Raw genomic sequence first — 23,609 nt, forward strand, 5'->3', positions numbered from 1 at the left:
TTCTCTGCAGCTGAAACTGAGACTCTCAGATCACTTCGTGTCTGCCAACAAAGCAGCAGCAGCTGAAAATGACCAACTTCCTCATGTGTCACAGGGTGATCAGACGTTGCAACAAAAGACATGCAGGTGGTCGAGAGAAGAGAAAAAGCTTACAGCACCTGGTATTCCCAAGAGGTCTTCCATCCAAGTACTAACCACGCCCAACCCTCCTTGGCTTCCGAGATCAGACGAGGTCGGGCATGTTCAGGGTGGTGTGGCCGTAAGCAACAATGTCTCTGACAAATGTGCATTATATAGGTACTGGAATCATACGGTTCCTCTATGCAACCAGATCATTTCCGAGAAAGGCTGACTTGTAGTGGGCACATCTTCTTCCCTGACGTGATTATTCTCTGCAGCTGAAACTGAGACTCTCAGATCACTTTGTGTCTGCCAACAAAGCAGCAGTAGCTGAAGATGACCAACTTCCTCATGTGTCACAGGGTGATCAGACGTTGCAACAAAAGACATGCAGGTGGTAGAGAGAAGAGAAAAAGCTTACAGCACCTGGTATTCCCAGAGAGTCTACCATCCAAGTACTAACCAGGCCAAAACCTGCTTGGCTTCCGAGATCAGACGTGGTCAGGCATTTTCAGGGTGGTGTGGCCGTAATTAACCACAACTGTGACAAATGTGCATTATAAAGGTACTGGAATCATACAGTTCCTCTATGTAACCAGATAATTGCCGAGAAAAGCTGATAAGTAGTGGGCACATCTTCTTCCCTGACGTGATTATTCTCTTCAGCTGAAACTGAGACTCTAAGATCACTTCGTGTCTGCCAACAAAGCAGCAGCAGCTGAAGATGACCAACTTCCTCATGTGTCACAGGGTGATCAGACGTTGCAACAAAAGACATGCAGGTGGTTGAGAGAAGAGAAAACGCTTACAGAACCTGGTATTCCCAAGCAGTCTCCCATTAAAGTACTAACCAGGCCCAACCCTCCTTGGCTTCCGCGATCAGACGAGGTCGGGCTTATTCAGGGTGGTGTAGCCGTAAGGAACAATTTCTGTGACAAATGTGCATTATATAGGTACTGGAATCATACAATTCCTCTATGTAACCAGATAATTGATGAGAAAGGCTGACTTGTTATGGGCACATCTTCTTCCCTGATGTGATTATTCTCTGCAGCTGAAACTGAGACTCTCAGATCACTTCGTGTCTGCCAACAAAGCAGCAGAAGCTGAAGATGACCAACTTCCTCATGTGTCACAGGGGGATCAGACGTTGCAACAAAAGACATGCAGGTGGTCGAGAGAAGACAAAAAGCTTACAGCTCCTGGTATTCCCAAGCGGTCTCCCATTTAAGTACTAACCAGGCCCAACCCTCCTTGGCTTCCGAGATCAGACGAGGTCGGGCATGTTCAGGGTGGTGTGGCCGTAAGCAACATGGTCTGTGACAAATGTGCATTATATAGGTACTGGAATCATACGGTTCCTCTATGTAACCAGATAATTGCCGAGAAAGGCTGACTTGTAGTGGGCACATCTTCTTGCCTGATGTGATTATTCTCTGCAGCTGAAACTGAGACTCTCAGATCACTTTGTGTCTGCCAACAAAGCAGCAGCAGCTGAAGATGACCAACTTCCTCATGTGTCACAGGGTGATCAGACGTTGCAACAAAAGACATGCAGGTGGTAGAGAGAAGAGAAAAAGCTTACAGCACCTGGTATTCCCAAGCAGTCTCCCACCCAAGTACTAACCAGGCACAACCCCGCTTGGCTTCCGAGATCGGACGAGGTCGGGCATATTATATTCAGGGTGGTGTGGCCGTAAGCGACAATCTCTGTGACAAATGTGCATTATATAGGTACTGGAATCATACGGTTCCTCTATGTAACCAGATAATTGCAGAGAAAGGCTTATGTGTAGTGGGCACATCTTCTTCCCTGACGTGATTATTCTCTGCAGCTGAAACTGAGACTCTCAGATCACTTCGTGTCTGCCAACAAAGCAGCAGAAGCTGAAGATGACCAACTTCCTCATGTGTCACAGGGTGATCAGACGTTGCAACAAAAGACATTCAGGTGGTCCAGAGAAGAGATAAAGCTTACAGCACCTGGTATTCCCAAGCAGTCTCCGACCCAAGTACTAACCAGGCCAACCGTGCTTGGCTTCCGAGATCAGACGAGGTCAGGCATGTTCAGGGTGGTGTGGCCGTAAGCGACAATCTCTGTGACAAATGTGCATTATATAGGTACTGGAATCATACGGTTCCTCTATGTAACCAGATAATTGATGAGAAAGGCTGACTTGTTATGGGCACATCTTCTTCCCTGATGTGATTATTCTCTGCAGCTTAAACTGAGACTCTCAGATCACTTCGTGTCTGCCAACAAAGCAGCAGCAGCTGAAGATGACCAACTTCCTCATGTGTCACAGGGGGATCAGACGTTGCAACAAAAGACATGCAGGTGGTCGAGAGAAGACAAAAAGCTTACAGCTCCTGGTATTCCCAAGCGGTCTCCCATTTAAGTACTAACCAGGCCCAACCCTCCTTGGCTTCCGAGATCAGACATGTTCAGGGTGGTGTGGCCGTAAGCAACATGGTCTGTGACAAATGTGCATTATATAGGTACTGGAATCATACGGTTCCTCTATGTAACCAGATAATTGCTGAGAAAGGCTGACTTGTAGTGGGCACATCTTCTTCCCTGATGTGATTATTCTCTGCAGCTGAAACTGAGACTCTCAGATCACTTCGTGTCTGCCAACAAAGCAGCAGCAGCTGAAGATGACCAACTTCCTCATGTGTCACAGGGTGATCAGAAGTTGCAACAAAAGACATGCAGGTGGTAGAGAGAAGAGAAAAAGCTTACAGCACCTGGTATTCCCAAGCAGTCTCCCACCCAAATACTAACCAGGCACAACCCCGCTTGGCTTCCGAGATCGGATGAGGTCGGGCATATTATATTCAGGGTGGTGTGGCCGTAAGCGACAATCTCTGTGACAAATGTGCATTATATAGGTACTGGAATCATACGGTTCCTCTATGTAACCAGATAATTGCAGAGAAAGGCTTATGTGTAGTGGGCACATCTTCTTCCCTGACGTGATTATTCTCTGCAGCTGAAACTGAGACTCTCAGATCACTTCGTGTCTGCCAACAAAGCAGCAGAAGCTGAAGATGACCAACTTCCTCATGTGTCACAGGGTGATCAGACGTTGCAACAAAAGACATTCGGGTGGTCCAGAGAAGAGATAAAGCTTACAGCACCTGGTATTCCCAAGCAGTCTCCCACCCAAGTACTAACCAGGCCAACCGTGCTTGGCTTCCGAGATCAGACGAGGTCAGGCATGTTCAGGGTGGTGTGGCCGTAAGCGACAATGTCTGTGACAAATGTGCATTATATAGGTACTGGAATCATACGGTTCCTCTATGTAACCAGATAATTGCAGAGAAAGGCTTATGTGTAGTGGGCACATCTTCTTCCCTGACGTGATTATTCTCTGCAGCTGAAACTGAGACTCTCAGATCAATTCGTGTCTGCCAACAAAGCAGCAGAAGCTGAAGATGACTAACTTCCTCATGTGTCACAGGGTGATCAGACGTTGCAACAAAAGACATTCAGGTGGTCCAGAGAAGAGATAAAGCTTACAGCACCTGGTATTCCCAAGCAGTCTCCCACCCAAGTACTAACCAGGCCAACCGTGCTTGGCTTCCGAGATCAGACGAGGTCAGGCATATTGAGGGTGGTGTGGCCGTAAGCAACAATGTCTGTGACAAATGTGCATTATATAGGTACTGGAATCATACAGTTCCTCTATGTAACCAGATAATTGCCGAGAAAGGCTGATGTGTAGTGGGCACATCTTGTTCCCTGACGTTATTATTCTCTTCAGTTGAAACTGAGACTCTCAGATCACTTCGTGTCTGCCAACAAAGTAGCAGAAGCTGAAGATGACAAACTTCCTCATGTGTCACAGGGTGATCAGATGTTGCAACAAAAGACATGCAGGTGGTAGAGAGAAGAGAAAAAGCTTACAGCACCTGGTATTCCCAAGCAGTCTCCCACCCAAGTACTAACCAGGCACAACCCCGCTTGGCTTCCGAGATCGGACGAGGTCGGGCATATTATATTCAGGGTGGTGTGGCCGTAAGCGACAATCTCTGTGACAAATGTGCATTATATAGGTACTGGAATCATACGGTTCCTCTATGTAACCAGATAATTGCAGAGAAAGGCTTATGTGTAGTGGGCACATCTTCTTCCCTGACGTGATTATTCTCTGCAGCTGAAACTGAGACTCTCAGATCACTTCGTGTCTGCCAACAAAGCAGCAGAAGCTGAAGATGACCAACTTCCTCATGTGTCACAGGGTGATCAGACGTTGCAACAAAAGACATTCAGGTGGTCCAGAGAAGAGATAAAGCTTACAGCACCTGGTATTCCCAAGCAGTCTCCGACCCAAGTACTAACCAGGCCAACCGTGCTTGGCTTCCGAGATCAGACGAGGTCAGGCATGTTCAGGGTGGTGTGGCCGTAAGCGACAATCTCTGTGACAAATGTGCATTATATAGGTACTGGAATCATACGGTTCCTCTATGTAACCAGATAATTGATGAGAAAGGCTGACTTGTTATGGGCACATCTTCTTCCCTGATGTGATTATTCTCTGCAGCTTAAACTGAGACTCTCAGATCACTTCGTGTCTGCCAACAAAGCAGCAGCAGCTGAAGATGACCAACTTCCTCATGTGTCACAGGGGGATCAGACGTTGCAACAAAAGACATGCAGGTGGTCGAGAGAAGACAAAAAGCTTACAGCTCCTGGTATTCCCAAGCGGTCTCCCATTTAAGTACTAACCAGGCCCAACCCTCCTTGGCTTCCGAGATCAGACATGTTCAGGGTGGTGTGGCCGTAAGCAACATGGTCTGTGACAAATGTGCATTATATAGGTACTGGAATCATACGGTTCCTCTATGTAACCAGATAATTGCCGAGAAAGGCTGACTTGTAGTGGGCACATCTTCTTCCCTGATGTGATTATTCTCTGCAGCTGAAACTGAGACTCTCAGATCACTTCGTGTCTGCCAACAAAGCAGCAGCAGCTGAAGATGACCAACTTCCTCATGTGTCACAGGGTGATCAGAAGTTGCAACAAAAGACATGCAGGTGGTAGAGAGAAGAGAAAAAGCTTACAGCACCTGGTATTCCCAAGCAGTCTCCCACCCAAATACTAACCAGGCACAACCCCGCTTGGCTTCCGAGATCGGATGAGGTCGGGCATATTATATTCAGGGTGGTGTGGCCGTAAGCGACAATCTCTGTGACAAATGTGCATTATATAGGTACTGGAATCATACGGTTCCTCTATGTAACCAGATAATTGCAGAGAAAGGCTTATGTGTAGTGGGCACATCTTCTTCCCTGACGTGATTATTCTCTGCAGCTGAAACTGAGACTCTCAGATCACTTCGTGTCTGCCAACAAAGCAGCAGAAGCTGAAGATGACCAACTTCCTCATGTGTCACAGGGTGATCAGACGTTGCAACAAAAGACATTCGGGTGGTCCAGAGAAGAGATAAAGCTTACAGCACCTGGTATTCCCAAGCAGTCTCCCACCCAAGTACTAACCAGGCCAACCGTGCTTGGCTTCCGAGATCAGACGAGGTCAGGCATGTTCAGGGTGGTGTGGCCGTAAGCGACAATGTCTGTGACAAATGTGCATTATATAGGTACTGGAATCATACGGTTCCTCTATGTAACCAGATAATTGCAGAGAAAGGCTTATGTGTAGTGGGCACATCTTCTTCCCTGACGTGATTATTCTCTGCAGCTGAAACTGAGACTCTCAGATCAATTCGTGTCTGCCAACAAAGCAGCAGAAGCTGAAGATGACTAACTTCCTCATGTGTCACAGGGTGATCAGACGTTGCAACAAAAGACATTGAGGTGGTCCAGAGAAGAGATAAAGCTTACAGCACCTGGTATTCCCAAGCAGTCTCCCACCCAAGTACTAACCAGGCCAACCGTGCTTGGCTTCCGAGATCAGACGAGGTCAGGCATATTGAGGGTGGTGTGGCCGTAAGCAACAATGTCTGTGACAAATGTGCATTATATAGGTACTGGAATCATACAGTTCCTCTATGTAACCAGATAATTGCCGAGAAAGGCTGATGTGTAGTGGGCACATCTTGTTCCCTGACGTTATTATTCTCTTCAGTTGAAACTGAGACTCTCAGATCACTTTGTGTCTGCCAACAAAGTAGCAGAAGCTGAAGATGACAAACTTCCTCATGTGTCACAGGGTGATCAGATGTTGCAACAAAAGACATGCAGGTGGTAGAGAGAAGAGAAAAAGCTTACAGCACCTGGTATTCCCAAGCAGTCTCCCATTGAAGTACAAACCAGTCCCAACCCTGCTTGGCTTCCAGGTTAAGACAAGGTGGGGCTTATTCAGGGTGGTGTGGCGGTAAGCAACAATATTTGTTACAAATGTGAATTATATAGGTACTGGAATCATACACTTCCTCTATGAAACCAGATAATTGCCGAGAAAGGCTGATGTGTAGTGGGCATATCATCTTCTCTGATGTGATCATTCTCTTCAGCTGAAACTGAGACTCTCAGATCACTTCGTGTCTGCCAACAAAGCAGCAGCAGCTGAAGATGACCAACTTCCTCATGTGTCACAGGGTGATCAGACGTTGCAACAAAACACATGCAGGTGGTAGAGAGAAGAGAAAAAGCTTACAGCACCTGGTATTCCCAAGCGGTCTCCCACCCAACTACTAAACAGGCCCAACACTGCTTGGCTTCCGAGATCAGACGAGGTCAGGCAAATTCAGGGTGGTGTGGCCGTAAGTAACAATGTCTGTGACAAATGTGCATTATATAAGTACAGGAATCATACGGTTCCTCTATGTAACCAGATAATTGATGAGAACGGCTGATGTGTAGTGGGCACATCTTCTTCCCTGACGTGATTATTCTCTTCAGCTGAAACTGAGACTCTCAGATCACTTCGTGTCTTCCAACAAAGCAGCAGCAGCTGAAGATGACCAACTTCTTCACGTGTCACAGGGTGATCAGACGTTGCAACAAAAGACATGCAGGTGGTAGAGAGAAGAGAAAAAGCTTACAGCACCTGGTATTCCCAAGCTGTCTCCCATCCAAGTACTAACCAGGTACAACGCTGCTTGGCGTCCGAGATCAGACGAGGTCGGGCTTATTCAGGGTGGTGTGGCCGTAAGCAACAATGTCTCTGACAAATGTGCATTATATAGGTACTGGAATCATACGGTTCCTCTATGCAACCAGACAATTGCCGAGAAAGGGTTATGTGTAGCGGGCAAATCATCTTCTCTGATGTGATCATTCTCTGCAACTGAAACTGAGACTCTCAGATCACTTCGTGTCTGCCAACAAAGCAGCAGCAGCTGAAGATGACCATCTTCCTCATGTGTCACAGGGTGATCAGACGTTGCAACAAAAGACATGCAGGTGGTAGAGAGAAGAGAAGAAGCTTACAGCACCTGGTATTCCCAAGCAGTCTCCCATCCAAGTACTAAGCAGGCTCAACCCTGTTTGGCTTCCGAGATCACACGAGGTTGGGCAAATTCAGGGTGGTGTGGCCGTAAGTAACAATGTCTGTGACAAATGTGCATTATATAGGTACTGGAATCATACGGTTCCTCTATGCAACCAGATAATTGCCAAGAAAGGCTAACTTGTAGTGGGCACATCTTCTTCCCTGATGTGATTATTGTCTACAGCTGAAACTGAGACTCTCAGATCACTTCGTGTCTGCCAAAAAAGCAGCAGCTGCTGAAGATGACCAACTTCCTCATGTGTCACAGGGTGATCAGACGTTGCAACAAAAGACATGCAGGTGGTAGAGAGAAGAGAAGAAGCTTACAGCACCTGGTATTCCCAAGCAGTCTCCCATCCAAGTACTAAGCAGGTTCAACCCTGTTTGGCTTCCGAGATCACAAGAGGTTGGGCATATTCAGGGTGGTGTGGCCGTAAGTAACAATGTCTGTGACAAATGTGCATTATAGAGGTACTGGAATCATACGGTTCCTCTATGCAACCAGATAATTGCCAAGAAAGGCTAACTTGTAGTGGGCACATCTTCTTCCCTGATGTGATTATTCTCTACAGCTGAAACTGAGACTCTCAGATCACTTCGTGTCTTCCAACAAAGCAGCAGCAGCTGAAGATGACCAACTTCCTCATGTGTCACAGGGTGATCAGACGTTGCAACAAAAGACATGCAGGTTGTAGAGAGAAGAGAAAACGCTTACAGCACCTGGTATTCCCAAGCAGTCTCCCATTGAAGTACTAACCAGGCCCAACCCTCCTTGGCTTCCGAGATCAGACGAGGTCGGGCATATTCAGGGTGGTGTGGCCGTAAGGAACAATTTCTGTGACAAATGTGCATTATATAAGTACTGTAATCATACACTTCCTCTATGTAACCAGATAATTTCCGAGAAAGGCTCACTTGTTATGGGCACATCTTCTTCCCTGATGTGATCATTCTCTGCAGCTTAAACTGAGACTCTCAGATCACTTCGTGTCTGCCAACAAAGCAGCAGCAGCTGCTGAAGATGACCAACTTCCTCATGTGTCATAGGGTGATCAGACGTTGCAACAAAAGACATACAGGTGGTAGAGAGAAGAGAAAAAGCTTAAAGCACCTGGTATTCCCAAGAGGTCTTCCATCCAAGTACTAACCAGGCCCAACCCTCCTTGGCTTCCGAGATCAGACGAGGTCGGGCATGTTCAGGGTGGTGTGGCCGTAAGCAACAATGTCTCTGACAAATGTGCATTATATAGGTACTGGAATCATACGGTTCCTCTATGCAACCAGTTAATTTCCGAGAAAGGCTGATGTGTACTGGGCACATCTTCTTCCCTGACGTGATTATTCTCTGCAGCTGAAACTGAGACTCTCAGATCACTTTGTGTCTGCCAACAAAGCAGCAGCAGCTGAAGATGACCAACTTCCTCATGTGTCACAGGGTGATCAGACGTTGCAACAAAAGACATGCAGGTGGTAGAGAGAAGAGAAAAAGCTTACAGCATCTGGTATTCCCAAGCGGTCTCTCATCCAAGTACTAACCAGGCCCAACCCTCCTTGGCTTCTGAGAGCAGACGAGGTCAGACATATTCAGGGTGGTTTGGCCGTAAGCAACAATCTCTGTGACAAATGTGCATTATATAGGCAATGGAATCATATGGTTCCTCTATGTAACAAGATAATTGCCGAGAAAGGCTGATATGTAGTGGGCACATCTTGTTCCCTGACGTGATAATTTTCTCCAGCTGAAAATGAGACTCTAAGATCACTTCGTGTCTGCCAACAAAGCAGCAGCAGCTGAAGATGACCAACTTCCTCATGTGTCACAGGGTGATCAGACGTTGCAACAAAAGACATGCAGGTGGTTGAGAGAAGAGAAAAAGCTTACAGCACCTGGTATTCCCAAGCGGTCTCCCATCCAAGTACTAACCAGGCCCAACCCTGCTTGGCTTCCAAGATCAGACGAGGTCGGGCATATTCAGGGTGGTGTGGCCATAAGCAACAATGTCTGTGACAAATATAAACTGTATAGGTACTGGAATCATACGGTTCCTCTATGCAACCAGATAATTGCCAAGAAAGGCTGATAAGTAGTGGAAACATCTTCCCTGACGTGATTATTCTCTCCAGCTGAAACTGAGACTCTCATATCACTTCGTGTCTGCCAACAAAGCAGCAGCAGCTGAAGATGACCAACTTCCTCATGTGTCACAGGGCGATCAGACATTGCAACAAAAGACATGCAGGTGGTAGAGAGAAGAGAAAAAATTTACAGCACCTGGTATTCCCAAGCAGTCTCCCATTCAAGTACTAACAAGGCCCAACCCTGCTTGGGTTCTGAGATCAGACGAGGTCGGGCATATTCAGGGTGGTGTGGCCGTAAGTAACAATGTCCGTGACAAATGTGCATTATATAGGTACTGGAATCATACGGTTCCTCTATGCAACCAGATAATTGCCAAGAAAGGCTAACTTGTAGTGGGCACATCTTCTTCCCTGATGTGATTATTCTCTGCAGCTGAAACTGAGACTCTCAGATCACTTCGTGTCTGCCAACAAAGCAGCAGCAGCTGAAGATGACCAACTTCCTCATGTGTCACAGGGTGATCAGACGTTGCAACAAAAGACATGCAGGTGGTTGAGAGAAGAGAAAAAGCTTACAGCACCTGGTATTCCCAAGCAGTCTCCCACCCAAGTACTAACCAGGCCAACCGTGCTTGGCTTCCGAGATCAGACGAGGTCAGGCATGTTCAGGGTGGTGTGGCCGTAAGCAACAATGTCTGTGACAAATGTGCATTATATAAGTACAGGAATCATACGGTTCCTCTATGTAACCAGATAATTGATGAGAACGGCTGATGTGTAGTGGGCACATCTTCTTCCCTGATGTGATAATTCTCTGCAGCTGAAACTGAGACTCTCAGATCACTTCGTGTCTGCCAACAAAGCAGCAGCAGCTGAAGATGACCAACTTCCTCATGTGTCACAGGGTGATCAGACGTTGCAACAAAAGACATTCGGGTGGTCCAGAGAAGAGATAAAGCTTACAGCACCTGGTATTCCCAAGCAGTCTCCCACCCAAGTACTAACCAGGCCAACCGTGCTTGGCTTCCGAGATCAGACGAGGTCAGGCATGTTCAGGGTGGTGTGGCCGTAAGCGACAATGTCTGTGACAAATGTGCATTATATAGGTACTGGAATCATACGGTTCCTCTATGTAACCAGATAATTGCAGAGAAAGGCTTATGTGTAGTGGGCACATCTTCTTCCCTGACGTGATTATTCTCTGCAGCTGAAACTGAGACTCTCAGATCAATTCGTGTCTGCCAACAAAGCAGCAGAAGCTGAAGATGACTAACTTCCTCATGTGTCACAGGGTGATCAGACGTTGCAACAAAAGACATTCAGGTGGTCCAGAGAAGAGATAAAGCTTACAGCACCTGGTATTCCCAAGCAGTCTCCCACCCAAGTACTAACCAGGCCAACCGTGCTTGGCTTCCGAGATCAGACGAGGTCAGGCATATTGAGGGTGGTGTGGCCGTAAGCAACAATGTCTGTGACAAATGTGCATTATATAGGTACTGGAATCATACAGTTCCTCTATGTAACCAGATAATTGCCGAGAAAGGCTGATGTGTAGTGGGCACATCTTGTTCCCTGACGTTATTATTCTCTTCAGTTGAAACTGAGACTCTCAGATCACTTCGTGTCTGCCAACAAAGTAGCAGAAGCTGAAGATGACAAACTTCCTCATGTGTCACAGGGTGATCAGACGTTGCAACAAAAGACATGCAGGTGGTAGAGAGAAGAGAAAAAGCTTACAGCACCTGGTATTCCCAAGCAGTCTCCCATTGAAGTACAAACCAGTCCCAACCCTGCTTGGCTTCCAGGTTAAGACAAGGTGGGGCTTATTCAGGGTGGTGTGGCGGTAAGCAACAATATTTGTTACAAATGTGAATTATATAGGTACTGGAATCATACACTTCCTCTATGAAACCAGATAATTGCCGAGAAAGGCTGATGTGTAGTGGGCATATCATCTTCTCTGATGTGATCATTCTCTTCAGCTGAAACTGAGACTCTCAGATCACTTCGTGTCTGCCAACAAAGCAGCAGCAGCTGAAGATGACCAACTTCCTCATGTGTCACAGGGTGATCAGACGTTGCAACAAAACACATGCAGGTGGTAGAGAGAAGAGAAAAAGCTTACAGCACCTGGTATTCCCAAGCGGTCTCCCACCCAACTACTAAACAGGCCCAACACTGCTTGGCTTCCGAGATCAGACGAGGTCAGGCAAATTCAGGGTGGTGTGGCCGTAAGTAACAATGTCTGTGACAAATGTGCATTATATAAGTACAGGAATCATACGGTTCCTCTATGTAACCAGATAATTGATGAGAACGGCTGATGTGTAGTGGGCACATCTTCTTCCCTGACGTGATTATTCTCTTCAGCTGAAACTGAGACTCTCAGATCACTTCGTGTCTTCCAACAAAGCAGCAGCAGCTGAAGATGACCAACTTCTTCACGTGTCACAGGGTGATCAGACGTTGCAACAAAAGACATGCAGGTGGTAGAGAGAAGAGAAAAAGCTTACAGCACCTGGTATTCCCAAGCTGTCTCCCATCCAAGTACTAACCAGGTACAACGCTGCTTGGCGTCCGAGATCAGACGAGGTCGGGCTTATTCAGGGTGGTGTGGCCGTAAGCAACAATGTCTCTGACAAATGTGCATTATATAGGTACTGGAATCATACGGTTCCTCTATGCAACCAGACAATTGCCGAGAAAGGGTTATGTGTAGCGGGCAAATCATCTTCTCTGATGTGATCATTCTCTGCAACTGAAACTGAGACTCTCAGATCACTTCGTGTCTGCCAACAAAGCAGCAGCAGCTGAAGATGACCATCTTCCTCATGTGTCACAGGGTGATCAGACGTTGCAACAAAAGACATGCAGGTGGTAGAGAGAAGAGAAGAAGCTTACAGCACCTGGTATTCCCAAGCAGTCTCCCATCCAAGTACTAAGCAGGCTCAACCCTGTTTGGCTTCCGAGATCACACGAGGTTGGGCAAATTCAGGGTGGTGTGGCCGTAAGTAACAATGTCTGTGACAAATGTGCATTATATAGGTACTGGAATCATACGGTTCCTCTATGCAACCAGATAATTGCCAAGAAAGGCTAACTTGTAGTGGGCACATCTTCTTCCCTGATGTGATTATTGTCTACAGCTGAAACTGAGACTCTCAGATCACTTCGTGTCTGCCAAAAAAGCAGCAGCTGCTGAAGATGACCAACTTCCTCATGTGTCACAGGGTGATCAGACGTTGCAACAAAAGACATGCAGGTGGTAGAGAGAAGAGAAGAAGCTTACAGCACCTGGTATTCCCAAGCAGTCTCCCATCCAAGTACTAAGCAGGTTCAACCCTGTTTGGCTTCCGAGATCACAAGAGGTTGGGCATATTCAGGGTGGTGTGGCCGTAAGTAACAATGTCTGTGACAAATGTGCATTATAGAGGTACTGGAATCATACGGTTCCTCTATGCAACCAGATAATTGCCAAGAAAGGCTAACTTGTAGTGGGCACATCTTCTTCCCTGATGTGATTATTCTCTACAGCTGAAACTGAGACTCTCAGATCACTTCGTGTCTTCCAACAAAGCAGCAGCAGCTGAAGATGACCAACTTCCTCATGTGTCACAGGGTGATCAGACGTTGCAACAAAAGACATGCAGGTTGTAGAGAGAAGAGAAAACGCTTACAGCACCTGGTATTCCCAAGCAGTCTCCCATTGAAGTACTAACCAGGCCCAACCCTCCTTGGCTTCCGAGATCAGACGAGGTCGGGCATATTCAGGGTGGTGTGGCCGTAAGGAACAATTTCTGTGACAAATGTGCATTATATAAGTACTGTAATCATACACTTCCTCTATGTAACCAGATAATTTCCGAGAAAGGCTCACTTGTTATGGGCACATCTTCTTCCCTGATGTGATCATTCTCTGCAGCTTAAACTGAGACTCTCAGATCACTTCGTGTCTGCCAACAAAGCAGCAGCAGCTGCTGAAGATGACCAACTTCCTCATGTGTCACAGGGTGATCAGACGTTGCAACAAAAGACATGCAGGTGGTTGAGAGAAGAGAAAAAGCTTACAGCACCTGGTATTCCCAAGCAGTCTCCCATCCAAGTACTAACCAGGCCCAACCCTCCTTGGCTTCCGAGATCAGACGAGGTCGGGCATGTTCAGGGTGGTGTGGCCGTAAGCAACAATGTCTCTGACAAATGTGCATTATATAGGTACTGGAATCATACGGTTCCTCTATGCAACCAGTTAATTTCCGAGAAAGGCTGATGTGTACTGGGCACATCTTCTTCCCTGACGTGATTATTCTCTGCAGCTGAAACTGAGACTCTCAGATCACTTTGTGTCTGCCAACAAAGCAGCAGCAGCTGAAGATGACCAACTTCCTCATGTGTCACAGGGTGATCAGACGTTGCAACAAAAGACATGCAGGTGGTAGAGAGAAGAGAAAAAGCTTACAGCATCTGGTATTCCCAAGCGGTCTCTCATCCAAGTACTAACCAGGCCCAACCCTCCTTGGCTTCTGAGAGCAGACGAGGTCAGACATATTCAGGGTGGTTTGGCCGTAAGCAACAATCTCTGTGACAAATGTGCATTATATAGGCAATGGAATCATATGGTTCCTCTATGTAACAAGATAATTGCCGAGAAAGGCTGATATGTAGTGGGCACATCTTGTTCCCTGACGTGATCATTTTCTCCAGCTGAAAATGAGACTCTAAGATCACTTCGTGTCTGCCAACAAAGCAGCAGCAGCTGAAGATGACCAACTTCCTCATGTGTCACAGGGTGATCAGACGTTGCAACAAAAGACATGCAGGTGGTTGAGAGAAGAGAAAAAGCTTACAGCACCTGGTATTCCCAAGCGGTCTCCCATCCAAGTACTAACCAGGCCCAACCCTGCTTGGCTTCCAAGATCAGACGAGGTCGGGCATATTCAGGGTGGTGTGGCCATAAGCAACAATGTCTGTGACAAATATAAACTGTATAGGTACTGGAATCATACGGTTCCTCTATGCAACCAGATAATTGCCAAGAAAGGCTGATAAGTAGTGGAAACATCTTCCCTGACGTGATTATTCTCTCCAGCTGAAACTGAGACTCTCATATCACTTCGTGTCTGCCAACAAAGCAGCAGCAGCTGAAGATGACCAACTTCCTCATGTGTCACAGGGCGATCAGACATTGCAACAAAAGACATGCAGGTGGTAGAGAGAAGAGAAAAAATTTACAGCACCTGGTATTCCCAAGCAGTCTCCCATTCAAGTACTAACAAGGCCCAACCCTGCTTGGGTTCTGAGATCAGACGAGGTCGGGCATATTCAGGGTGGTGTGGCCGTAAGTAACAATGTCCGTGACAAATGTGCATTATATAGGTACTGGAATCATACGGTTCCTCTATGCAACCAGATAATTGCCAAGAAAGGCTAACTTGTAGTGGGCACATCTTCTTCCCTGATGTGATTATTCTCTGCAGCTGAAACTGAGACTCTCAGATCACTTCGTGTCTGCCAACAAAGCAGCAGCAGCTGAAGATGACCAACTTCCTCATGTGTCACAGGGTGATCAGACGTTGCAACAAAAGACATGCAGGTGGTTGAGAGAAGAGAAAAAGCTTACAGCACCTGGTATTCCCAAGCAGTCTCCCACCCAAGTACTAACCAGGCCAACCGTGCTTGGCTTCCGAGATCAGACGAGGTCAGGCATGTTCAGGGTGGTGTGGCCGTAAGCAACAATGTCTGTGACAAATGTGCATTATATAAGTACAGGAATCATACGGTTCCTCTATGTAACCAGATAATTGATGAGAACGGCTGATGTGTAGTGGGCACATCTTCTTCCCTGATGTGATAATTCTCTGCAGCTGAAACTGAGACTCTCAGATCACTTCGTGTCTGCCAACAAAGCAGCAGCAGCTGAAGATGACCAACTTCCTCATGTGTCACAGGGTGATCAGACGTTGCAACAAAAGACATTCGGGTGGTCCAGAGAAGAGATAAAGCTTACAGCACCTGGTATTCCCAAGCAGTCTCCCACCCAAGTACTAACCAGGCCAACCGTGCTTGGCTTCCGAGATCAGACGAGGTCAGGCATGTTCAGGGTGGTGTGGCCGTAAGCGACAATGTCTGTGACAAATGTGCATTATATAGGTACTGGAATCATACGGTTCCTCTATGTAACCAGATAATTGCAGAGAAAGGCTTATGTGTAGTGGGCACATCTTCTTCCCTGACGTGATTATTCTCTGCAGCTGAAACTGAGACTCTCAGATCAATTCGTGTCTGCCAACAAAGCAGCAGAAGCTGAAGATGACTAACTTCCTCATGTGTCACAGGGTGATCAGACGTTGCAACAAAAGACATTCAGGTGGTCCAGAGAAGAGATAAAGCTTACAGCACCTGGTATTCCCAAGCAGTCTCCCACCCAAGTACTAACCAGGCCAACCGTGCTTGGCTTCCGAGATCAGACGAGGTCAGGCATATTGAGGGTGGTGTGGCCGTAAGCAACAATGTCTGTGACAAATGTGCATTATATAGGTACTGGAATCATACAGTTCCTCTATGTAACCAGATAATTGCCGAGAAAGGCTGATGTGTAGTGGGCACATCTTGTTCCCTGACGTTATTATTCTCTTCAGTTGAAACTGAGACTCTCAGATCACTTCGTGTCTGCCAACAAAGTAGCAGAAGCTGAAGATGACAAACTTCCTCATGTGTCACAGGGTGATCAGATGTTGCAACAAAAGACATGCAGGTGGTAGAGAGAAGAGAAAAAGCTTACAGCACCTGGTATTCCCAAGCAGTCTCCCATTGAAGTACAAACCAGTCCCAACCCTGCTTGGCTTCCAGGTTAAGACAAGGTGGGGCTTATTCAGGGTGGTGTGGCGGTAAGCAACAATATTTGTTACAAATGTGAATTATATAGGTACTGGAATCATACACTTCCTCTATGAAACCAGATAATTGCCGAGAAAGGCTGATGTGTAGTGGGCATATCATCTTCTCTGATGTGATCATTCTCTTCAGCTGAAACTGAGACTCTCAGATCACTTCGTGTCTGCCAACAAAGCAGCAGCAGCTGAAGATGACCAACTTCCTCATGTGTCACAGGGTGATCAGACGTTGCAACAAAACACATGCAGGTGGTAGAGAGAAGAGAAAAAGCTTACAGCACCTGGTATTCCCAAGCGGTCTCCCACCCAACTACTAAACAGGCCCAACACTGCTTGGCTTCCGAGATCAGACGAGGTCAGGCAAATTCAGGGTGGTGTGGCCGTAAGTAACAATGTCTGTGACAAATGTGCATTATATAAGTACAGGAATCATACGGTTCCTCTATGTAACCAGATAATTGATGAGAACGGCTGATGTGTAGTGGGCACATCTTCTTCCCTGACGTGATTATTCTCTTCAGCTGAAACTGAGACTCTCAGATCACTTCGTGTCTTCCAACAAAGCAGCAGCAGCTGAAGATGACCAACTTCTTCACGTGTCACAGGGTGATCAGACGTTGCAACAAAAGACATGCAGGTGGTAGAGAGAAGAGAAAAAGCTTACAGCACCTGGTATTCCCAAGCTGTCTCCCATCCAAGTACTAACCAGGTACAACGCTGCTTGGCGTCCGAGATCAGACGAGGTCGGGCTTATTCAGGGTGGTGTGGCCGTAAGCAACAATGTCTCTGACAAATGTGCATTATATAGGTACTGGAATCATACGGTTCCTCTATGCAACCAGACAATTGCCGAGAAAGGGTTATGTGTAGCGGGCAAATCATCTTCTCTGATGTGATCATTCTCTGCAACTGAAACTGAGACTCTCAGATCACTTCGTGTCTGCCAACAAAGCAGCAGCAGCTGAAGATGACCATCTTCCTCATGTGTCACAGGGTGATCAGACGTTGCAACAAAAGACATGCAGGTGGTAGAGAGAAGAGAAGAAGCTTACAGCACCTGGTATTCCCAAGCAGTCTCCCATCCAAGTACTAAGCAGGCTCAACCCTGTTTGGCTTCCGAGATCACACGAGGTTGGGCAAATTCAGGGTGGTGTGGCCGTAAGTAACAATGTCTGTGACAAATGTGCATTATATAGGTACTGGAATCATACGGTTCCTCTATGCAACCAGATAATTGCCAAGAAAGGCTAACTTGTAGTGGGCACATCTTCTTCCCTGATGTGATTATTGTCTACAGCTGAAACTGAGACTCTCAGATCACTTCGTGTCTGCCAAAAAAGCAGCAGCTGCTGAAGATGACCAACTTCCTCATGTGTCACAGGGTGATCAGACGTTGCAACAAAAGACATGCAGGTGGTAGAGAGAAGAGAAGAAGCTTACAGCACCTGGTATTCCCAAGCAGTCTCCCATCCAAGTACTAAGCAGGTTCAACCCTGTTTGGCTTCCGAGATCACAAGAGGTTGGGCATATTCAGGGTGGTGTGGCCGTAAGTAACAATGTCTGTGACAAATGTGCATTATAGAGGTACTGGAATCATACGGTTCCTCTATGCAACCAGATAATTGCCAAGAAAGGCTAACTTGTAGTGGGCACATCTTCTTCCCTGATGTGATTATTCTCTACAGCTGAAACTGAGACTCTCAGATCACTTCGTGTCTTCCAACAAAGCAGCAGCAGCTGAAGATGACCAACTTCCTCATGTGTCACAGGGTGATCAGACGTTGCAACAAAAGACATGCAGGTTGTAGAGAGAAGAGAAAACGCTTACAGCACCTGGTATTCCCAAGCAGTCTCCCATTGAAGTACTAACCAGGCCCAACCCTCCTTGGCTTCCGAGATCAGACGAGGTCGGGCATATTCAGGGTGGTGTGGCCGTAAGGAACAATTTCTGTGACAAATGTGCATTATATAAGTACTGTAATCATACACTTCCTCTATGTAACCAGATAATTTCCGAGAAAGGCTCACTTGTTATGGGCACATCTTCTTCCCTGATGTGATCATTCTCTGCAGCTTAAACTGAGACTCTCAGATCACTTCGTGTCTGCCAACAAAGCAGCAGCAGCTGCTGAAGATGACCAACTTCCTCATGTGTCATAGGGTGATCAGACGTTGCAACAAAAGACATACAGGTGGTAGAGAGAAGAGAAAAAGCTTAAAGCACCTGGTATTCCCAAGAGGTCTTCCATCCAAGTACTAACCAGGCCCAACCCTCCTTGGCTTCCGAGATCAGACGAGGTCGGGCATGTTCAGGGTGGTGTGGCCGTAAGCAACAATGTCTCTGACAAATGTGCATTATATAGGTACTGGAATCATACGGTTCCTCTATGCAACCAGTTAATTTCCGAGAAAGGCTGATGTGTACTGGGCACATCTTCTTCCCTGACGTGATTATTCTCTGCAGCTGAAACTGAGACTCTCAGATCACTTTGTGTCTGCCAACAAAGCAGCAGCAGCTGAAGATGACCAACTTCCTCATGTGTCACAGGGTGATCAGACGTTGCAACAAAAGACATGCAGGTGGTAGAGAGAAGAGAAAAAGCTTACAGCATCTGGTATTCCCAAGCGGTCTCTCATCCAAGTACTAACCAGGCCCAACCCTCCTTGGCTTCTGAGAGCAGACGAGGTCAGACATATTCAGGGTGGTTTGGCCGTAAGCAACAATCTCTGTGACAAATGTGCATTATATAGGCAATGGAATCATATGGTTCCTCTATGTAACAAGATAATTGCCGAGAAAGGCTGATATGTAGTGGGCACATCTTGTTCCCTGACGTGATAATTTTCTCCAGCTGAAAATGAGACTCTAAGATCACTTCGTGTCTGCCAACAAAGCAGCAGCAGCTGAAGATGACCAACTTCCTCATGTGTCACAGGGTGATCAGACGTTGCAACAAAAGACATGCAGGTGGTTGAGAGAAGAGAAAAAGCTTACAGCACCTGGTATTCCCAAGCGGTCTCCCATCCAAGTACTAACCAGGCCCAACCCTGCTTGGCTTCCAAGATCAGACGAGGTCGGGCATATTCAGGGTGGTGTGGCCATAAGCAACAATGTCTGTGACAAATATAAACTGTATAGGTACTGGAATCATACGGTTCCTCTATGCAACCAGATAATTGCCAAGAAAGGCTGATAAGTAGTGGAAACATCTTCCCTGACGTGATTATTCTCTCCAGCTGAAACTGAGACTCTCATATCACTTCGTGTCTGCCAACAAAGCAGCAGCAGCTGAAGATGACCAACTTCCTCATGTGTCACAGGGCGATCAGACATTGCAACAAAAGACATGCAGGTGGTAGAGAGAAGAGAAAAAATTTACAGCACCTGGTATTCCCAAGCAGTCTCCCATTCAAGTACTAACAAGGCCCAACCCTGCTTGGGTTCTGAGATCAGACGAGGTCGGGCATATTCAGGGTGGTGTGGCCGTAAGTAACAATGTCCGTGACAAATGTGCATTATATAGGTACTGGAATCATACGGTTCCTCTATGCAACCAGATAATTGCCAAGAAAGGCTAACTTGTAGTGGGCACATCTTCTTCCCTGATGTGATTATTCTCTGCAGCTGAAACTGAGACTCTCAGATCACTTCGTGTCTGCCAACAAAGCAGCAGCAGCTGAAGATGACCAACTTCCTCATGTGTCACAGGGTGATCAGACGTTGCAACAAAAGACATGCAGGTGGTTGAGAGAAGAGAAAAAGCTTACAGCACCTGGTATTCCCAAGCAGTCTCCCATCCAAGTACTAACCAGGCCCAACCCTGCTTGGCTTCCAAGATCAGACGAGGTCGGGCATATTCAGGGTGGTGTGGCCGTAAGCAACAATGTCTGTGACAAATATAAACTGTATAGGTACTGGAATCATACGGTTCCTCTATGCAACCAGATAATTGCCAAGAAAGGCTGATAAGTAGTGGAAACATCTTCCCTGACGTGATTATTCTCTCCAGCTGAAACTGAGACTCTCATATCACTTCGTGTCTGCCAACAAAGCAGCAGCAGCTGAAGATGACCAACTTCCTCATGTGTCACAGGGCGATCAGACATTGCAACAAAAGACATGCAGGTGGTAGAGAGAAGAGAAAAAATTTACAGCACCTGGTATTCCAAAGTGGTCTCCCATCCAAGTACTAACCAGGCCCAACCCTGCTTGGGTTCTGAGATCAGACGAGGTCGGGCATATTCAGGGTGGTGTGGCCGTAAGTAACAATGTCTGTGACAAATGTGCATTATATAGGTACTGGAATCATACGGTTCCTCTATGTAACCAGATAATTGATGAGAAAGGCTGACTTGTTATGGGCACATCTTCTTCCCTGATGTGATTATTCTCTGCAGCTTAAACTGAGACTCTCAGATCACTTCGTGTCTGCCAACAAAGCAGCAGCAGCTGAAGATGACCAACTTCCTCATGTGTCACAGGGGGATCAGACGTTGCAACAAAAGACATGCAGGTGGTCGAGAGAAGACAAAAAGCTTACAGCTCCTGGTATTCCCAAGCGGTCTCCCATTTAAGTACTAACCAGGCCCAACCCTCCTTGGCTTCCGAGATCAGACTAGTTCAGGGTGGTGTGGCCGTAAGCAACATGGTCTGTGACAAATGTGCATTATATAGGTACTGGAATCATACGGTTCCTCTATGTAACCAGATAATTGCCGAGAAAGGCTGACTTGTAGTGGGCACATCTTCTTCCCTGATGTGATTATTCTCTGCAGCTGAAACTGAGACTCTCAGATCACTTCGTGTCTGCCAACAAAGCAGCAGCAGCTGAAGATGACCAACTTCCTCATGTGTCACAGGGTGATCAGAAGTTGCAACAAAAGACATTCAGGTGGTAGAGAGAAGAGAAAAAGCTTACAGCACCTGGTATTCCCAAGCAGTCTCCCACCCAAATACTAACCAGGCACAACCCCGCTTGGCTTCCGAGATCGGACGAGGTCGGGCATATTATATTCAGGGTGGTGTGGCCGTAAGCGACAATCTCTGTGACAAATGTGCATTATATAGGTACTGGAATCATACGGTTCCTCTATGTAACCAGATAATTGCAGAGAAAGGCTTATGTGTAGTGGGCACATCTTCTTCCCTGACGTGATTATTCTCTGCAGCTGAAACTGAGACTCTCAGATCACTTCGTGTCTGCCAACAAAGCAGCAGAAGCTGAAGATGACCAACTTCCTCATGTGTCACAGGGTGATCAGACGTTGCAACAAAAGACATTCGGGTGGTCCAGAGAAGAGATAAAGCTTACAGCACCTGGTATTCCCAAGCAGTCTCCCACCCAAGTACTAACCAGGCCAACCGTGCTTGGCTTCCGAGATCAGACGAGGTCAGGCATGTTCAGGGTGGTGTGGCCGTAAGCGACAATGTCTGTGACAAATGTGCATTATATAGGTACTGGAATCATACGGTTCCTCTATGTAACCAGATAATTGCAGAGAAAGGCTTATGTGTAGTGGGCACATCTTCTTCCCTGACGTGATTATTCTCTGCAGCTGAAACTGAGACTCTCAGATCAATTCGTGTCTGCCAACAAAGCAGCAGAAGCTGAAGATGACTAACTTCCTCATGTGTCACAGGGTGATCAGACGTTGCAACAAAAGACATTCAGGTGGTCCAGAGAAGAGATAAAGCTTACAGCACCTGGTATTCCCAAGCAGTCTCCCACCCAAGTACTAACCAGGCCAACCGTGCTTGGCTTCCGAGATCAGACGAGGTCAGGCATATTGAGGGTGGTGTGGCCGTAAGCAACAATGTCTGTGACAAATGTGCATTATATAGGTACTGGAATCATACAGTTCCTCTATGTAACCAGATAATTGCCGAGAAAGGCTGATGTGTAGTGGGCACATCTTGTTCCCTGACGTTATTATTCTCTTCAGTTGAAACTGAGACTCTCAGATCACTTCGTGTCTGCCAACAAAGTAGCAGAAGCTGAAGATGACAAACTTCCTCATGTGTCACAGGGTGATCAGATGTTGCAACAAAAGACATGCAGGTGGTAGAGAGAAGAGAAAAAGCTTACAGCACCTGGTATTCCCAAGCAGTCTCCCATTGAAGTACAAACCAGTCCCAACCCTGCTTGGCTTCCAGGTTAAGACAAGGTGGGGCTTATTCAGGGTGGTGTGGCGGTAAGCAACAATATTTGTTACAAATGTGAATTATATAGGTACTGGAATCATACACTTCCTCTATGAAACCAGATAATTGCAGAGAAAGGCTGATGTGTAGTGGGCATATCATCTTCTCTGATGTGATCATTCTCTTCAGCTGAAACTGAGACTCTCAGATCACTTCGTGTCTGCCAACAAAGCAGCAGCAGCTGAAGATGACCAACTTCCTCATGTGTCACAGGGTGATCAGACGTTGCAACAAAACACATGCAGGTGGTAGAGAGAAGAGAAAAAGCTTACAGCACCTGGTATTCCCAAGCGGTCTCCCACCCAAGTACTAAACAGGCCCAACACTGCTTGGCTTCCGAGATCAGACGAGGTCAGGCAAATTCAGGGTGGTGTGGCCGTAAGTAACAATGTCTGTGACAAATGTGCATTATATAAGTACAGGAATCATACGGTTCCTCTATGTAACCAGATAATTGATGAGAACGGCTGATGTGTAGTGGGCACATCTTCTTCCCTGACGTGATTATTCTCTTCAGCTGAAACTGAGACTCTCAGATCACTTCGTGTCTTCCAACAAAGCAGCAGCAGCTGAAGATGACCAACTTCTTCACGTGTCACAGGGTGATCAGACGTTGCAACAAAAGACATGCAGGTGGTAGAGAGAAGAGAAAAAGCTTACAGCACCTGGTATTCCCAAGCTGTCTCCCATCCAAGTACTAACCAGGTACAACCCTGCTTGGCGTCCGAGATCAGACGAGGTCGGGCTTATTCAGGGTGGTGTGGCCGTAAGCAACAATGTCTCTGACAAATGTGCATTATATAGGTACTGGAATCATACGGTTCCTCTATGCAACCAGATAATTGCCGAGAAAGGGTT

General features: G+C 46.7%; 5 non-coding genes and 51 pseudogenes across 5 annotated transcripts; all 56 read right to left on the minus strand.

Moving 5' to 3' along the window:
- Positions 1 to 146: 146 nt before the first annotated feature.
- Positions 147 to 265, minus strand: LOC140305450 (5S ribosomal RNA; annotated as a pseudogene).
- Positions 266 to 534: 269 nt separating this feature from the next.
- On the minus strand, positions 535 to 653 carry LOC140295201 (5S ribosomal RNA; annotated as a pseudogene).
- Positions 654 to 922: 269 nt separating this feature from the next.
- On the minus strand, positions 923 to 1,041 carry LOC140296891 (5S ribosomal RNA; annotated as a pseudogene).
- A 269-nt stretch (positions 1,042 to 1,310) lies between these two features.
- On the minus strand, positions 1,311 to 1,429 carry LOC140300588 (5S ribosomal RNA; annotated as a pseudogene).
- A 269-nt stretch (positions 1,430 to 1,698) lies between these two features.
- Positions 1,699 to 1,822, minus strand: LOC140270759 (5S ribosomal RNA; annotated as a pseudogene).
- A 269-nt stretch (positions 1,823 to 2,091) lies between these two features.
- On the minus strand, positions 2,092 to 2,209 carry LOC140293563 (5S ribosomal RNA; annotated as a pseudogene).
- A 269-nt stretch (positions 2,210 to 2,478) lies between these two features.
- On the minus strand, positions 2,479 to 2,587 carry LOC140296713 (5S ribosomal RNA; annotated as a pseudogene).
- Positions 2,588 to 2,856: 269 nt separating this feature from the next.
- Positions 2,857 to 2,980, minus strand: LOC140284706 (5S ribosomal RNA; annotated as a pseudogene).
- Positions 2,981 to 3,249: 269 nt separating this feature from the next.
- On the minus strand, positions 3,250 to 3,367 carry LOC140289525 (5S ribosomal RNA; annotated as a pseudogene).
- A 269-nt stretch (positions 3,368 to 3,636) lies between these two features.
- LOC140293387 (5S ribosomal RNA) lies at positions 3,637 to 3,754 on the minus strand (annotated as a pseudogene).
- Positions 3,755 to 4,023: 269 nt separating this feature from the next.
- LOC140270766 (5S ribosomal RNA) lies at positions 4,024 to 4,147 on the minus strand (annotated as a pseudogene).
- Positions 4,148 to 4,416: 269 nt separating this feature from the next.
- Positions 4,417 to 4,534, minus strand: LOC140293564 (5S ribosomal RNA; annotated as a pseudogene).
- Positions 4,535 to 4,803: 269 nt separating this feature from the next.
- LOC140296714 (5S ribosomal RNA) lies at positions 4,804 to 4,912 on the minus strand (annotated as a pseudogene).
- A 269-nt stretch (positions 4,913 to 5,181) lies between these two features.
- Positions 5,182 to 5,305, minus strand: LOC140284710 (5S ribosomal RNA; annotated as a pseudogene).
- A 269-nt stretch (positions 5,306 to 5,574) lies between these two features.
- On the minus strand, positions 5,575 to 5,692 carry LOC140289527 (5S ribosomal RNA; annotated as a pseudogene).
- A 269-nt stretch (positions 5,693 to 5,961) lies between these two features.
- LOC140293388 (5S ribosomal RNA) lies at positions 5,962 to 6,079 on the minus strand (annotated as a pseudogene).
- Positions 6,080 to 6,736: 657 nt separating this feature from the next.
- On the minus strand, positions 6,737 to 6,855 carry LOC140285955 (5S ribosomal RNA; annotated as a pseudogene).
- A 269-nt stretch (positions 6,856 to 7,124) lies between these two features.
- On the minus strand, positions 7,125 to 7,243 carry LOC140294490 (5S ribosomal RNA; annotated as a pseudogene).
- A 269-nt stretch (positions 7,244 to 7,512) lies between these two features.
- Positions 7,513 to 7,631, minus strand: LOC140295892 (5S ribosomal RNA; annotated as a pseudogene).
- Positions 7,632 to 7,900: 269 nt separating this feature from the next.
- Positions 7,901 to 8,019, minus strand: LOC140296543 (5S ribosomal RNA; annotated as a pseudogene).
- Positions 8,020 to 8,288: 269 nt separating this feature from the next.
- LOC140277188 (5S ribosomal RNA) lies at positions 8,289 to 8,407 on the minus strand (annotated as a pseudogene).
- A 272-nt stretch (positions 8,408 to 8,679) lies between these two features.
- On the minus strand, positions 8,680 to 8,798 carry LOC140306696 (5S ribosomal RNA; annotated as a pseudogene).
- Positions 8,799 to 9,067: 269 nt separating this feature from the next.
- LOC140291491 (5S ribosomal RNA) lies at positions 9,068 to 9,186 on the minus strand (annotated as a pseudogene).
- A 269-nt stretch (positions 9,187 to 9,455) lies between these two features.
- On the minus strand, positions 9,456 to 9,574 carry LOC140292969 (5S ribosomal RNA). The gene has a single exon (XR_011912627.1). It is a non-coding gene; the product is annotated as a 5S ribosomal RNA (ribosomal RNA).
- Positions 9,575 to 9,840: 266 nt separating this feature from the next.
- Positions 9,841 to 9,959, minus strand: LOC140292385 (5S ribosomal RNA; annotated as a pseudogene).
- Positions 9,960 to 10,228: 269 nt separating this feature from the next.
- On the minus strand, positions 10,229 to 10,346 carry LOC140289528 (5S ribosomal RNA; annotated as a pseudogene).
- Positions 10,347 to 10,615: 269 nt separating this feature from the next.
- On the minus strand, positions 10,616 to 10,733 carry LOC140289529 (5S ribosomal RNA; annotated as a pseudogene).
- Positions 10,734 to 11,002: 269 nt separating this feature from the next.
- On the minus strand, positions 11,003 to 11,120 carry LOC140293389 (5S ribosomal RNA; annotated as a pseudogene).
- A 657-nt stretch (positions 11,121 to 11,777) lies between these two features.
- LOC140285966 (5S ribosomal RNA) lies at positions 11,778 to 11,896 on the minus strand (annotated as a pseudogene).
- Positions 11,897 to 12,165: 269 nt separating this feature from the next.
- Positions 12,166 to 12,284, minus strand: LOC140294491 (5S ribosomal RNA; annotated as a pseudogene).
- A 269-nt stretch (positions 12,285 to 12,553) lies between these two features.
- LOC140295893 (5S ribosomal RNA) lies at positions 12,554 to 12,672 on the minus strand (annotated as a pseudogene).
- Positions 12,673 to 12,941: 269 nt separating this feature from the next.
- On the minus strand, positions 12,942 to 13,060 carry LOC140296544 (5S ribosomal RNA; annotated as a pseudogene).
- A 269-nt stretch (positions 13,061 to 13,329) lies between these two features.
- LOC140277192 (5S ribosomal RNA) lies at positions 13,330 to 13,448 on the minus strand (annotated as a pseudogene).
- Positions 13,449 to 13,720: 272 nt separating this feature from the next.
- Positions 13,721 to 13,839, minus strand: LOC140298664 (5S ribosomal RNA). Its single transcript, XR_011914289.1, has one exon. It is a non-coding gene; the product is annotated as a 5S ribosomal RNA (ribosomal RNA).
- A 269-nt stretch (positions 13,840 to 14,108) lies between these two features.
- Positions 14,109 to 14,227, minus strand: LOC140291492 (5S ribosomal RNA; annotated as a pseudogene).
- Positions 14,228 to 14,496: 269 nt separating this feature from the next.
- On the minus strand, positions 14,497 to 14,615 carry LOC140292981 (5S ribosomal RNA). The gene has a single exon (XR_011912628.1). It is a non-coding gene; the product is annotated as a 5S ribosomal RNA (ribosomal RNA).
- A 266-nt stretch (positions 14,616 to 14,881) lies between these two features.
- Positions 14,882 to 15,000, minus strand: LOC140292386 (5S ribosomal RNA; annotated as a pseudogene).
- A 269-nt stretch (positions 15,001 to 15,269) lies between these two features.
- LOC140289530 (5S ribosomal RNA) lies at positions 15,270 to 15,387 on the minus strand (annotated as a pseudogene).
- A 269-nt stretch (positions 15,388 to 15,656) lies between these two features.
- Positions 15,657 to 15,774, minus strand: LOC140289531 (5S ribosomal RNA; annotated as a pseudogene).
- Positions 15,775 to 16,043: 269 nt separating this feature from the next.
- On the minus strand, positions 16,044 to 16,161 carry LOC140293390 (5S ribosomal RNA; annotated as a pseudogene).
- A 657-nt stretch (positions 16,162 to 16,818) lies between these two features.
- Positions 16,819 to 16,937, minus strand: LOC140285977 (5S ribosomal RNA; annotated as a pseudogene).
- A 269-nt stretch (positions 16,938 to 17,206) lies between these two features.
- Positions 17,207 to 17,325, minus strand: LOC140294492 (5S ribosomal RNA; annotated as a pseudogene).
- Positions 17,326 to 17,594: 269 nt separating this feature from the next.
- On the minus strand, positions 17,595 to 17,713 carry LOC140295894 (5S ribosomal RNA; annotated as a pseudogene).
- A 269-nt stretch (positions 17,714 to 17,982) lies between these two features.
- LOC140296545 (5S ribosomal RNA) lies at positions 17,983 to 18,101 on the minus strand (annotated as a pseudogene).
- Positions 18,102 to 18,370: 269 nt separating this feature from the next.
- Positions 18,371 to 18,489, minus strand: LOC140277204 (5S ribosomal RNA; annotated as a pseudogene).
- Positions 18,490 to 18,761: 272 nt separating this feature from the next.
- LOC140306703 (5S ribosomal RNA) lies at positions 18,762 to 18,880 on the minus strand (annotated as a pseudogene).
- Positions 18,881 to 19,149: 269 nt separating this feature from the next.
- LOC140291493 (5S ribosomal RNA) lies at positions 19,150 to 19,268 on the minus strand (annotated as a pseudogene).
- A 269-nt stretch (positions 19,269 to 19,537) lies between these two features.
- LOC140292993 (5S ribosomal RNA) lies at positions 19,538 to 19,656 on the minus strand. The gene has a single exon (XR_011912629.1). It is a non-coding gene; the product is annotated as a 5S ribosomal RNA (ribosomal RNA).
- A 266-nt stretch (positions 19,657 to 19,922) lies between these two features.
- Positions 19,923 to 20,041, minus strand: LOC140292388 (5S ribosomal RNA; annotated as a pseudogene).
- A 269-nt stretch (positions 20,042 to 20,310) lies between these two features.
- LOC140297654 (5S ribosomal RNA) lies at positions 20,311 to 20,429 on the minus strand. Its single transcript, XR_011913370.1, has one exon. It is a non-coding gene; the product is annotated as a 5S ribosomal RNA (ribosomal RNA).
- Positions 20,430 to 20,695: 266 nt separating this feature from the next.
- On the minus strand, positions 20,696 to 20,814 carry LOC140312448 (5S ribosomal RNA; annotated as a pseudogene).
- Positions 20,815 to 21,461: 647 nt separating this feature from the next.
- Positions 21,462 to 21,585, minus strand: LOC140289227 (5S ribosomal RNA; annotated as a pseudogene).
- Positions 21,586 to 21,854: 269 nt separating this feature from the next.
- Positions 21,855 to 21,972, minus strand: LOC140289532 (5S ribosomal RNA; annotated as a pseudogene).
- Positions 21,973 to 22,241: 269 nt separating this feature from the next.
- On the minus strand, positions 22,242 to 22,359 carry LOC140293392 (5S ribosomal RNA; annotated as a pseudogene).
- A 657-nt stretch (positions 22,360 to 23,016) lies between these two features.
- Positions 23,017 to 23,135, minus strand: LOC140316237 (5S ribosomal RNA; annotated as a pseudogene).
- Positions 23,136 to 23,404: 269 nt separating this feature from the next.
- LOC140290401 (5S ribosomal RNA) lies at positions 23,405 to 23,523 on the minus strand (annotated as a pseudogene).
- Positions 23,524 to 23,609: the final 86 nt, after the last annotated feature.

The sequence above is a fragment of the Leuresthes tenuis genome, unplaced genomic scaffold, assembly GCF_036924035.1.
Source record: "Leuresthes tenuis unplaced genomic scaffold, fLeuTen1.0.hap1 SCAF_1, whole genome shotgun sequence".
NCBI lineage: Eukaryota > Metazoa > Chordata > Actinopteri > Atheriniformes > Atherinopsidae > Leuresthes > Leuresthes tenuis.